Source organism: Felis catus, chromosome B3 (assembly GCF_018350175.1).
Source record: "Felis catus isolate Fca126 chromosome B3, F.catus_Fca126_mat1.0, whole genome shotgun sequence".
NCBI classification, from domain to species: domain Eukaryota; kingdom Metazoa; phylum Chordata; class Mammalia; order Carnivora; family Felidae; genus Felis; species Felis catus.
This window is the reverse complement of record NC_058373.1, coordinates 66,625,634-66,638,792: the sequence shown is the minus strand read 5'-3', so window position 1 is coordinate 66,638,792 and position 13,159 is coordinate 66,625,634. Positions and strand designations below refer to the sequence as shown.

The window sequence follows — 13,159 nt, the reverse complement described above, 5'->3', positions numbered from 1 at the left end:
TTCAGATTTGGGTTTTTAATCAATTTTCAGCTTATTTTTATGTATGGGGTAGGAAAGTGGTCCAGTTTCATTCTTATGTTTATAGCTGTGCAGTGTTCCCAACATTATTTATTGAAGAAGTTGTCTTTTCTGTATTGTATATTCTTGCCTACTTTGTTGTAGATTAATTGAGCATATATGCATGGGTTTATTTTTTGGGCTCTCTATTCTGTTCCAATGATCTATGTGTCTGTTTTTGTGCCAGTATCATACTGTTTTGATTACTATAGCTTTGTAGTATGTTTTGAAACCTAGGATTATGATACCTCCAGCTTTGTTCTTTCTCAAGGTTGCTTTGGCTTCTTGTGTGTGTGTGTGTATGTGTGTGTGTGTGTGTGTGTGTGTTTGTGCTTCCATACACATTTTAGGATTATTTGCTCTGTGAAAAATACTGCTAGTACTTTGACAAGGATTACATAGAATCTGTAGATTGCTTTGGGTGCTGTGGACCTTTTAACAATATTCTTCCAGCCCACGAGCATGGAATATCTTAACATTTGTGTCTTCTTTGATTTCTTTAATCAATATTTTATGGGTTTTAGAGTACAGGTCTTTTACTTCATTGGTTTATTCCTAGATAATTATCTTTGGTGCAATTATATATGAAATTGTTTTCTCAATTTCTCTTTCTGCTCTTTTGTTACTGGTAATGCAACCAATTTCTGCAACTTTACTGAATTTATTTATTACTCCTAATAGTTTTTATTGGAATCTTTAGGGTTTTCTACGTATAGCATGTCATTGGCAAATAGCAATACTTTTACTTTCCTTGCCAATTCAGATATTTTTATTTCTTTTTCTTGTCTGATTGCTGTGGTTAGGACTTCCAGTACTATATTGAATAAAAATGGCAAGAATGGATATCCTTGTCTTGTTCCTGATCTTAGAAGAAATGCTCTCAGTTTTTCACTTGGTTTTTAACTATGATGTTAGCTGTGGTTTTGTTATACATGGCCTTTATTATGCTGAGGTATGTTCCCTTTAAACCCACTTTGAGAGCTTTTTATCATGAACAGATGATGAATCTTGTTAAATGCTTTTTCCATATTTGAGATTATCATAGGATTTTTATCCTTCATTTTGTTAATGTGCTTTATCATGTTGATTAATTTGTGAATATTAAACTGTCTTTGCATCCCTGGAATAAATCCCACTTGATTGTGGTGAATAATTCTTTTGAAGTATTGTTGAATGCAATTTGCTAATATTTTGTTGAGTTTTGTATCTATTTTCGTCAGGGATATTGGCCTATGGGTTTCTCTTTCTTTCTTCTTTTCTTTCTGTACTGTCTGGTTTTGTTGTCAGGGAAATAGTCTTGCAGAATGTGTTTAGAAATTTTTCTTAAATTTTTTGGAATAGTTTTTTAAGAAAAGAAGTATTAACTCTTTAAATGTTTGGTAGAATACACCTGTGAATTAATCTGGCCCTGGACTTTTATTTGTTGGGAGTTTGATTACTGATTCAATTTTGTGATTCATTGGTTTGTTCAGATTTTGTACTTCTGATTCAGTTTTTAAAGATTATATGTTCATAGCAATTTATGCATTTCTTCTAAGTTTCCAAGTTGTTAGCATATAATTTTTTCTGGTAGTCTCTTATAATTCTTTGTATTTGTTGTCACTTGTTACTTTTCCTCTTATGTTTCTAATTTTATTTGGATTTTCTCCTTTTCTGATGAGTCTGGTTAAAGTTTTATCAGTTCTGTTATCTTTTCAAAGAACCAGCTCTGGTTTCATTGATCTTTTCTAATTTTTTGTTTCTATCTTATTTTTGTTCTGATCTTTATTATTTCCTTCCTTCTACTAACCTTGAATTTTATTCCTTTATTTTCTAATTCCTTTGAATTATGTAGCATTTTAGGAAGATGAGAACAAGATGAAGTTATTGTGATAGTTATAGATAAGAGATTTTGAAACTGACCTTGTCTGACTTCCTACAACCAGACCCTGGAGTGACTTAAATACAATGTAGAAAGTAGGGTATTAGAAAGGAGCATCTTGATAAAGGTGTAGAAAAAATAGATTAATATGCTGATTTTTCTTCTACCTTCCACCCATTCACCAATCCATTCTGTATCCTCTGCCCTGCTCAGTGTCCCAGTTGGCTGATTTCTACAGACTGAATCAGCAACTGGGCTCCTTTGCTCTCTGGCTGGGTTCAGCCAATAGGAAATACCAGGTGGAGGACAACATGTTTGGGGTATTTCTTCCCTGTCCTCTGCTTTGGCATTACCCCTCTAGAAATAGCTGCCTTTATGACTCTAGCTCTCTCTGAGCTCCAGTAATAGTTTTCCCATTTGCTTCTTAAGCCTTAGAGGTATTAACACTATTTTTTGTTGCTGGTTTCTAGGTTCATCATCCTTTATTTGTTCCCTTTCCCTGGTAAGAACTCGGTAGTTGCATAAATTTCCCAAAGAGACCTATTTAGTTTGTTATATAACCTTGTCATAGCCTTCCTGTTCATGGCCACTAAAGAATTGGTGGCAATTTTTGGTCCCTGTGTTTATCTATATCTTATACCTTGTGACAACTTCCTGAACTTTGGAAACATCTTTAATAATTCAAACTATGACTAGCAAAGGCCCAGAGTCCCAGTTCAAGTCCAGCCACCAAAACAGATCACTTTATTATTTTTTATTTAATTATTTTGAGGGAGAGTGTGTGCATGAGCAGGGTACAGGGCAGAGAGGGAGAGAGAGAATCTCAAGCAGGCTCCACACTGTCAGTGAAGAGCCCAACGTGGGGCTCGATCTCACAAACTGAGATCAGGACCTGAGCTGCAATCAAGACTTGGATGCATAACCAACTAAACCACCCAGGTGTCCCAAGAGAGAGAGGTCACTTTAAATTACAGACTATGTGGGATGCTTAGAAACTCCTGGCAGAAACAGTGCAGACCCCCAAGAAACATTGGAATAAGACTACAGTATTCAGAATCTTCCAGGCTTGGAGTAAATTTCTGCTCAAGACCTCTCCAATACAAACCTGAAGCTCTAAGGGCATCTCATGCTCCCAGAAACGTCTGCAGCTGCCTCTGGACTCAAAATATATCTCTGGGAGCAAAAGTTGTCCTTAAGTAACTGAGTAAAAACACTCCTGCGTCCTCCCGTATCATCTCTCTGCTTGAAACCACAAATGGACAGGCCGTCTTGCTTAAAACTCTAGTGGCTCTATGTGTGTATTTTTCCATGATAAGCACGGATTTGATCAAATCTGAAAACCCTACATAATGTATGCCAAGCACATTCGGATTCATTTGCATGTAAATCATCACAGATGATGCTTTATAAAGATTTCTAAGATGCCTCTTAATAAGCATTTTCAAGCCTCTTTTATTTTTCTGTAAACACTCTCTTTAATCTCAAGTTCTGGAAGGTTTGAATTTGGTTTGAAATGGCAAGCCCAGGAATTTTGAGCAGATCCTGACAGGCCCCAGTTCTCCCAGTCCTACTTTTCATCCGTCAGAGATTGACTCAGAATCCCTTGGCCAGACGGATGAAGAGTCCCAGCTGTCAACTCACGTCTCCCACTGGTACTTTATACTCATTGGCTTTAAAAACAAGAGTGTTTTCATGTTTTAAATGCTCATTTACAAACCGTTTCTCATCTCTTGAGTTTCTGCAATGTTCCCTCTGAAGCCTCTATGCTCCCAGGGGAATTTTCCCTGGTTTAGGAATAAATAGGAAGAAGGGGGGTGGGAAGAACAACCCTCTTCTGATAAGCTGTCCCAGCTGACAAGCCCTTCCCCTTGGACCCATCCACTTAGATCAGTGAACATTTCACAGGCTTAACCAGTTACCTTCACAAGAAGACAAGGCCATTACACAGTCACACATATAAAGAGGTACACAACATTAAAAATGCTTCCCACAGAATGCACATAGGAAAAAACAAAACTAAGTTTCCCATCTTATTCAACCTTACAGAAATAGCCTTCTCCTCTCATTCAATTGCTCTTTCAACCATTCATTTTGTTACTATTTCTTCACAATTTCTCAAAAAACCTTCCACTACCCCTCTCTTACTCAGTGTCATCATTTGTTCTGTATGTTTTTTTATAGGCACATATTCTATAACATGTACACATTGACAAATGTGCGATTTGGAAATTTGCTTTTTTAGTGACATATCTCAGTGACTGGTGTCAATATTTGTCTGAATTCAACATAGATAAAATGAGTCAGTTTTTGTAGGATCTGGATCTATACCCTGTCAGCATCTTCTGAATGTGGTCCACAAATATATAAGAAATGAGTGAATTCAGGAATTAAAATGTACCATGGCTGATTATTAAAGTATATTTTATTCATATTTTATTGAAGTATAAGTGGCATACAATATCCTATTAGTTTTAGGTGTACATCATGGTGATATATTTTTGTACATTATGAAATTATTTGCACAATGAATTAGTTACCATTTGTCACCAAAGTTATTACAATATACTGACTATATTCTTTATGCTGCACATTACATCCCCATGGCTTATTTAGTTTATAACTGGAATTTTGTATCTCTTAATCTTCCTCACTGATTTTGTGTGCTCCCCAACCATGTTTCCCTCTGGTAACCAAGTTTCTTTCCTACATTCATGAATCTGTTCCTGTGTTGTTTTATTTTGTTCATTTGTTTTAGTTTGTTAGATTTCATATGTAAGGGGAGTCATATGGTATTTGTCTGAGTTACCTCACTTATTATTATACCCTCTAGGTTCATCGATGTTGCAAATAAGATTTTTTATGGCTAAATAATATTCCATTAATAACATGGCTAATGGAATATTATGTGTACATACATACATATTTTTTTTCAGATGAATACCTAGAAGGGGAATTGTTGGATTGTAGGATAGTTGTATTTTTAATTTTCAGAGGAAGTTCTGTACTGTTTCCCATAGCAGTTGCATTAATTTACATCCCTACCAACAGTGTATGAGGGTTCCCTTTTCTACATATCCATGCCAACACATATTAATTTTTTAATAGCCAATCTGATATGTGTAAGGTTCTATCTCAGTGTGGTTTTGATACGCATTTTTCTGATGATTAGTGATACTGAGCATCTTTTCATGTGCCTGTTGGCTGGCTGTAGGTCTAATTTGGAAAAATGTGTATTCAAATCCTCTGCCCATTTTTTAATGGAATTATGTGTTTTTTGATATTTTTGTACATCCTTTATATATTTTGGATATTAAACCCTTTAGTAAATGTATGATTTGCAAATATCTTCTCACATTCAGTATATTGCCTTTTAAAAAATGTTTTAAAAAAGTTTTAATTTTATTTAAGTCCAAATTAGTGTTGATGCTTTCCTTTGCTGTGCAAAAACTTTTTAGTTTGATGTAGTCCCATTTGTTTAACTTTTGCTGCTCTTGCCTGAAGAGACTGGTCCAAAAAAACATATTGCATATAGTGTGAGATTTTTGCATGTAGCTGTCATTGAAGAGACTCTTCTCCCCATTGTTTTTTTCTTGCCTCCTTTGTCATAGATCAGTTGACTATATATGTGTGAGCTAAAGTATATTTTAATTTTTAAAAATGTTTAAGTTTTTTATTTATTTTGAGAGAGAGACAGTGTGAGTCAAAGGGATAGAGGGAGATAGAGAATTCCAAGCAGGCTCAGCACTGCCAGCACAGAGCCTAATGCGGCCCAGAACCCATGAAACTGTGAGATCATGACCTGAGCCAAAACCAAGAATCAGATGCTTAACTGACCTAGCTACCCAGGCACCCCAAGTATAAATACTACCAGAAATAGGTTTTGTTTAGGTCCCTAAACTGGCTAAAACACAATAATGATTATATCAGTAAAATAGTAGTAATAATTATTATATTATTATGTAACTAACGCTTTATGGTCCCCAATGTACTTTCACACATAACCTCATTTTTCATCTTGAAATACAGATTCAATTTATTTGGAAGCTGTGTTTTTCCCAATGTTAAAAGCATATAGCATCTTTTGCTATGATATCCATGATAGGACTGTGAAATTGTTTCCTCAAAATCCTGTGCCAAATATATAAGAAAGCTGCTTGAGCACAAATGTCCATCGACTGATGAATGGATAAAGATGTGGTATATACATATACAATGGGATATTACTCATCCAGCGAAAAGAATGAAATCTTGCCATTTGCAACAACATGGATGGAGCTAGAGTGTATTACGCTAAGCAAAATAAGTCCGAGAAAGGCAACTGCCATACAATCTCACTTGTATGTGAAATTTAAGAAACAAAACAGATGAACATAGGAGGAAGAAAAAAAAAGGGTAGCAAACCATAAGAGAGACTCTTAAGTATAGAGAACAAACTAAGGGTTGCTGGAGAGGAGTGGGGAGGAAGGGCTAAATGGGTGATGAGTATTAAGGAGGGAACTTGTGATGACCACTGGGTGTTAAGCGCATGTAAGCACGCACTGGAATATTAGGTGGTCATAAAAAATATGAGATCTTGCCATTTGCAACAGCGTGGATGGGCCTAAAGGACAATATGCTAAGTGAAATAAGACCGAGAAATACAAATACCTCATGATTTCACTTATATGTGGGATCTGAAACAAAACAAAGGTTGTATGTAAGTGATGAATCACTAAATTCTAATACTGAAATTAATATTACACTGTTTATTAACTAGAGTTTAGATACAAATTTGAAATGTTAAGAAAAAGAAAGATTGGATTCTTCAATACATTACACTTTCTGTATATGATAAAATATATATCAGATGTCTCTTCTCCTCTCAACCCTACTATAATGGTTTGAATACAGACCAATACTATATTGGTTTGAATGAGACTGGGTGGCTCATTTGGTTAAGCATCTGACTCTTGATTTCAGCTCAGGTTATGATCTTGCAGTTTGTGAGACAGACCCCCACATTGGGCTCTTTGTTGACAGTGCGGAGCCTGCTTTAGATTCTCTGTCTCCCTCTCCCACCCCCCCTCTCAAAATAAAAATAATAAAAAAGAATACATATCAAATGCTATAATACTCAATAATGGAATGGAACAAACAAATTAGAGGCCTGTTTCCCTGTCATAACAGTTCAGAGATTAGCAGTAAGGCTGGAGGCTTCACTTACTTTGTCCACAGGATCTTTAGTACGCAGGCTGCTAGATTCATCCTGGACATGGGGTTTCCATCTCTGGGCTCAAGGTACCTGCTCCAGCTGTTGCCATTTTCTAGCCCAGAGAAGAATACAGGAAGAGAGAAGGAAATTAACGTATGTGGCATAGTCTTTAAGGTCAAACCTTAAGATGTTACTTTCTGTCAAGCCTGTTGAAAGAACCTAGTCACTGAATCACACCTTATCCTAAGGGAGGCTGGGAAATATGGTGCCTAGCTAACTTGCCACATGCCCTGCTGAGATCCAGAGGTGGATCATCAGTGGCGAGGTTCTATTGCTGAAATGAAGAAGAAGCAAACAGATGCTGGGAGGAAATTAGCGGTGTCTGCCACAGTTTGGTCAAACTATATCTGTATACTTGTATGTTTCCTTGTCTGAAAGTTGGGACGAGGAGAGGATGGTTCTGAAAAAGAATTGTAAGAGGAAACCAAGGGCAAAAATAGAATCCCACAGCATTTTTTCCATCGTTAAAGGAAAGGAGCATACTGAGGATAACATGGAGTCAGCCGTCACAGCTATCTGAATCTTCAGGAGAGAGAAAGCTAAAAATTATCAACAAGAAACATGTTTTAACCCAGAGTCTGTAAGACTTGATGATGAAAGCAGTACGGAGCTAGTTGAGTCCAGCCTTCCAAGTCTATAGACAAGGCAGGACTGGGAGGCAGGACTGGGAGGCAGTTCCAATGGTAACACTCACCTGAGTGGTGCTGGGGCAGGTGTAGCTGGCATCAGGACCAGTGTTGTGGAATGAGGGGCCAGCATTAGCAGGCATGGACACACAGGTCCTACTTGCAGAGGACAGTAGCAGGAAATAACTCAATGGAAGTCACTATTGGTAGTGACAAGGCACCATAAGCTCAGTGCCAATTCCCAGAACAGTCACACTGGAAGATGGTTGAATGGAAGGAGTCCTCAAGAGAGAAAAGAGAAAAGTTGAACTTCAATTCTCAGTTAGTGTGACGTCATTGGAAAAGCCTATATATATATATATATATATATATATATATACATATATATATATACACACACACATACATATATATTTATTATATCTCATTTATTATATATTTATATAAATATATATTTATATGTAATATGTATATATTTATTATATCTCATATATTTATATATATTATATAATGTATAATTATATGTTTATTATGCAAAATATATTAAAATATTTAGTATATTTATATATTTATTATATATATATTTATATATATATTTTATATATATATATATAAAAGCAGTAAAATACATTTTCCTCTGTCTCCTTGCCCTCCAAAATGTTGACATTTGGTATAGCTTTTGCTTCTCTTATGTCTAGGTGCTAATTTTACAAATTCAAAAGTTACAATAATAGCATTTGCTCAAATTTTACTCACAAATTACTATTTTTATTATTTAATGGACAAAGTATAAAACAATCCAAAGGGCAAATCCTCACATATATTCACCAGCAGTGTTTCTCTAAATTACTAATGTAGAACTCAGAACGGTCCCTCTAAAGATTTTATAAAAACCAAACAAAATGAAAGCCACTTCCCTTCTTTGTATAAAAGGTCCAACAATTTTTGTCTCAATACACAGTAACCCTATCTTCAAAGTGACAAAAGATGCATCTTTATGTAAATTCTTTGAACTGCATGTAGCACAGACTTCCACATAAGAGTCAAGTTAAAATTCATCCCACATGTTCTGAAAGTATAGTATTCTACCAGATGAGTTTGGGTGGATGCAGAAAGGCCCAGCACATTTGATTTTCCATTGACTTGATGTTTATATTGGGTGTTCAATTGTTTTAAAGCATGACTAAAGAGTGAAAAAAAATGCTATAGGAATTCATGGGTCCAGAAGAAATCTCTGCCTGGCTGAATCCCCTGAGCTACATCTCTATGTATTTTCTAGACCTATTATTTTTTTTCCAAACCTTGTGAGTGTTTTGGGATTGCAGTGATTGAGGAAAGTGGCCATCATATGACAATTTTCTATTTAAAAACCTTTCAGCAAAGAAGCTTCTTTCTCTCCCATAGAGATGCAAGATTCCTCAAAATTTCAAGAGAAAGAAGTTGATTGAGCAATGCGATGTCTCAGGATATATTAGTTGACTTTAATATTTTTATCTCTCTCCTTTAAAGATAAGGAGGACTTCTAAATCTTGACAGTACACAGATTGGGGGCTGGGAAGTGGGGGGGCGGGGCTTGGCGAGGTTCTTGGAAGTCATTTGTTTTACTTATGACCTAACTCCGAGGGAAAATGCGGCAGGAGGCTCAAGTTTTACTGCCATTTTTTTATTATTTTTATTTAGTATTGACTTTACCCTTAAAATGTTTAGCTTCTTTCACTGGTCATGATCTTCCCCAGCAAGCAATTGATCACTCCTGATCACATGGTCAGCTTTGGAAAAGACTAAATATTAGCTTAGACTGTCAGTATTTGCTGCCCTCCACCTCCTCCAGAGACTATGAGGTTCTCACATTATAATTTCAAGATTTCTTCCCTTTTCCTTTTTTTATGCTGGCAAAACCTGCTTTTCACTTGTATTAAAACTGTCAAAACTGCCCAAAGGGAAAAAGTATATGTTTTCCCCTTGGTACTGAGAAGAGTGAAGAAGCATATTTTGGCAGTTTCATTGTAGGTGTGAAATTTTTCACACAGCTCTACTAGGGAGGTACACAAGTCTGGCCCTGTTGGAGCATCTGATATTTCATGGATAGCAATTTCTTTAAAAGGTATGGCCTAGGGCTAAATTAAAAGATGGGGATTTAGAATAGAAATGATAGCATTCCGTTGAAACAATTGTCAATTATGTGAAAGATGCTGTTGCATATTTAGAAAACAAATGATGCCCCTTTAAGTTTTCCCCATGGCAAGTTTTTTTTTTGTAAATTAACGATTTGAAGTAATACATCAAAAAATGTATTTTAGCTTATGGAATCCATACCATAACAATGTAAAAAATACTAGATTGGTTTTACATGAAAGCACATCAGTTAGTAAAATGCACACACCAATAAAGCATCACCATGGCTAGGTAGGAGACCTCAAGACACAATTTGTTTTTACATTCAAGCCAATTATTGGCTTCGCTGCATTAAAAAAGGTATGGCATATATTCGTGGAAGGTTTTTTAAAAATTGAATCAAGTAAATTACATTGATTTCATATCCCATATTAGACAATAGTCTTACATTAGAGTTGACACATTTTGATCACTACTATAAAAGTACCAAAGCTGGGCTCAATACCCTGCATTTTTCTACATACTTCTGTTCCTATTAGAAGGTATCCAAGAAATGCTGTGAATTCAGTCTTTTTTCAGTTCTTTGCATGATGTCGAATCATCTTCTCAGACTTATTTTAATTGTAAAATCAATTTTTAAGATATGGGGAACTTTTTCTAAGGGAGGAATCCCTCTTAATAAATCACGCAGTCTTTGCTTGATATTTTTTTGTTCCCCGAGAGGAGACAATTATATTTTGGAACCGCTTGAATTTTAGAATTGGATTCTTAGGGTAGAATGAACTCCTTTCCCCTGACTTTCACTTAAACTAATTCTGACTCTGGAGCCATTGGGAATACTTTGATTCCTTATGATTATAATTCAGATATTTATGGATGTACACCATACTTGCCCTTGGCCTTGATCAGGGTGTTTCTTATCTCTTACCTGTGACATTCATCAACTCCTTCCGCACGATTTTGAGTTTCATCTCCATCTTCTTGTTTCCACCTTAATAATTTCTCTCCCTTAGGAACATTTCTGTTGTGAGATGCTGTTTTCATAAGGATTTTAAGACATTTACTCTGATCGAGAAAACAGATAAAATTATTGTACAGAATTTTGACATTTGCATGCATCACAATTTGGGTTCCCAGAACACCAAGCTTCCACAATACTGTAGCCTCTTGTCATTGTGCATCTCAGAATTCACCCCATGCAACCATCAAACCAACAGCCTAAGAACCAGGCAGGGAATTTCTCAAATGCTCCAAATAGCTGCACATCACTACAGATTATGACTGCTTGGATTTAGGGAACATTTTTTTGGCTGGGGAAACATTCCAATGGGATAGATTAATCTATGTAAACCACATAGCTCAGCTGAAACTGCTGTTCGGCATTCTAAATTGCCAGCTCCGTCTCCTTTCTGCACAAAAATGCACATTTCTTCCTATAATAAAGATATTTTATAATAGCAATAAGGCAACTCCAGGGTGTGTGGTTATCACGAGATAATCATACCCTAGAGGGATTACAGACACTTGGCTGTGCCTCATAACACCCCATGTGTGTGTTTATCTCATGATAACCACACTCGCTTTTGTATCTTATTGCCTAATTATCCTCTTCTAATGCAAAATACTAATTTTTTGTCTGAAACAATATGTGCAAGGATGCATTGCTAACAATCACAGGAGGACATTGACAAACAATGCTGCTGTTACTCTATACTCACTTCCCATAAGAAAATTGATACCCAGGAAGAAAGTTCTCAGAGTGACAGGTGAACATTATAGTCCGTTTTTGAATGAACTGCTTCTTAAGAGGACTCTATAGGCACTATATAATGGGTTTTACCCATTAATGCTATAAGATAAATTCCCACTTTTTTCTCTTTTATATATATATATGATTTCTCAATAGTAAGTGAAAACTAGAGATTGAGCAGGAATTTCATACCTGAAAAAAAATAAGACACTAACTTCATTTATTTCCAGAAAGTTAATGGCAGAGATTGATTTTGATTTATTGAGGTATCTAATTTAATAAAATATCTGTATGCTACTTATTCATTTCTCCACATATATTTTAACTGTCAACCTTTCAAGTTGAAAAATATATATTAAATTTTGTACCTTACAGTAGTGCAATTCATACAAGTCCATTAATCTTGAATCATTTAACTTTTATGAAGTTAAATTATTGCCTATATAATTATCCCAATTATATATAGTAATAATTATTATCTTTATATTACATTATATAACAAAGCCAATAGTGGTTACATGTACAGATTTCCTATGAATCTGATCTCACAAATAACATTTTCAAGTTCTATTTTCTAAAATCTTGTTTGTATGTGTTTGAATATATTTAAGAGCCTGCAAAGGCCATTAAGGACTCATGTATTTCATTACTTCAGTTAAAGTCATTCCGACCCAAAAGAAAATAATTTTTCAGGACTTTTACAAAAAGGTAATGTCATATTCTTAAATTTGTTTCTACATGTGTATGTGGGACTATCCATGTGAGTTGATGTTTGTGCAAGTGTTTGTGTATATAGCCACCTGCATTTTTTAAAAGTACTCCTTCAATACTTGCTTCCAAAGACCATGACCATTATTCTCAAGCCCACTCCGTGTATTTTCTTAACCTTACAAACTCAGTTTCCTCTTCCTGGATTCTGACTTCATAAATATCACTGGGTCAAATTTGCTTCAATTCAATAAACCTGTTCTTTCTGAACTGTCAGGTTATGGGCTGCAAGACAAGTTGTTTGCTCTGTCCCTGGAGTCCTGTTCCAAGGGTACATTCTTGAACTTTGATTTTAGGGATGGATTACTCCCCTGCATTTAGTAACAAAGACTGCATTAAATCTCAATCCATAAATGACAGGTAAATACACCAACAGTTATTAGTGACTTGAGGGCATTAGACTATTGTAAGGAATAAAGGATGAGAAAAGATACTTCAGAAGTAGCTACTCCATTAACAGAGGAAAAATGCAATGTTTTCTTAACATTCAATTATTCACTGGCAGGTAACTAATGGGAAATACTATTATATTGTTTTTAGGCACAGGCATATTTTCATAGAGCTGAAAGACATCTTAGAGCTCATCTATTCCAATCACCTCTTCAGATAGCCAGGAAAATTTGACAACCCTATCTATTCTATTTACTTGTCTTTTACTAAGAGCTAGAAAAGAAGATCTTTTCAATCAATACACATAATTACCTATACTGGAGATGGTGTGAGCCTGAAAT

General features: G+C 35.5%; 2 long non-coding RNA genes across 3 annotated transcripts in view; one reads left to right on the top strand and one right to left on the bottom strand.

Annotated features, from left to right (window-relative positions):
- The window catches only part of LOC109500724, a 257,771-nt gene that overhangs the window by 221,609 nt on the left and 23,003 nt on the right, over positions 1 to 13,159 (top strand). The gene's annotated exons all lie outside the window — the stretch shown is intronic.
- LOC123385991 lies at positions 7,062 to 11,842 on the bottom strand. The gene is made up of 3 exons (XR_006599353.1): positions 10,839 to 11,842; positions 7,864 to 8,077; positions 7,062 to 7,221 (listed from the first exon to the last, which is right to left on the bottom strand). It is a non-coding gene; the product is annotated as an uncharacterized LOC123385991 (long non-coding RNA).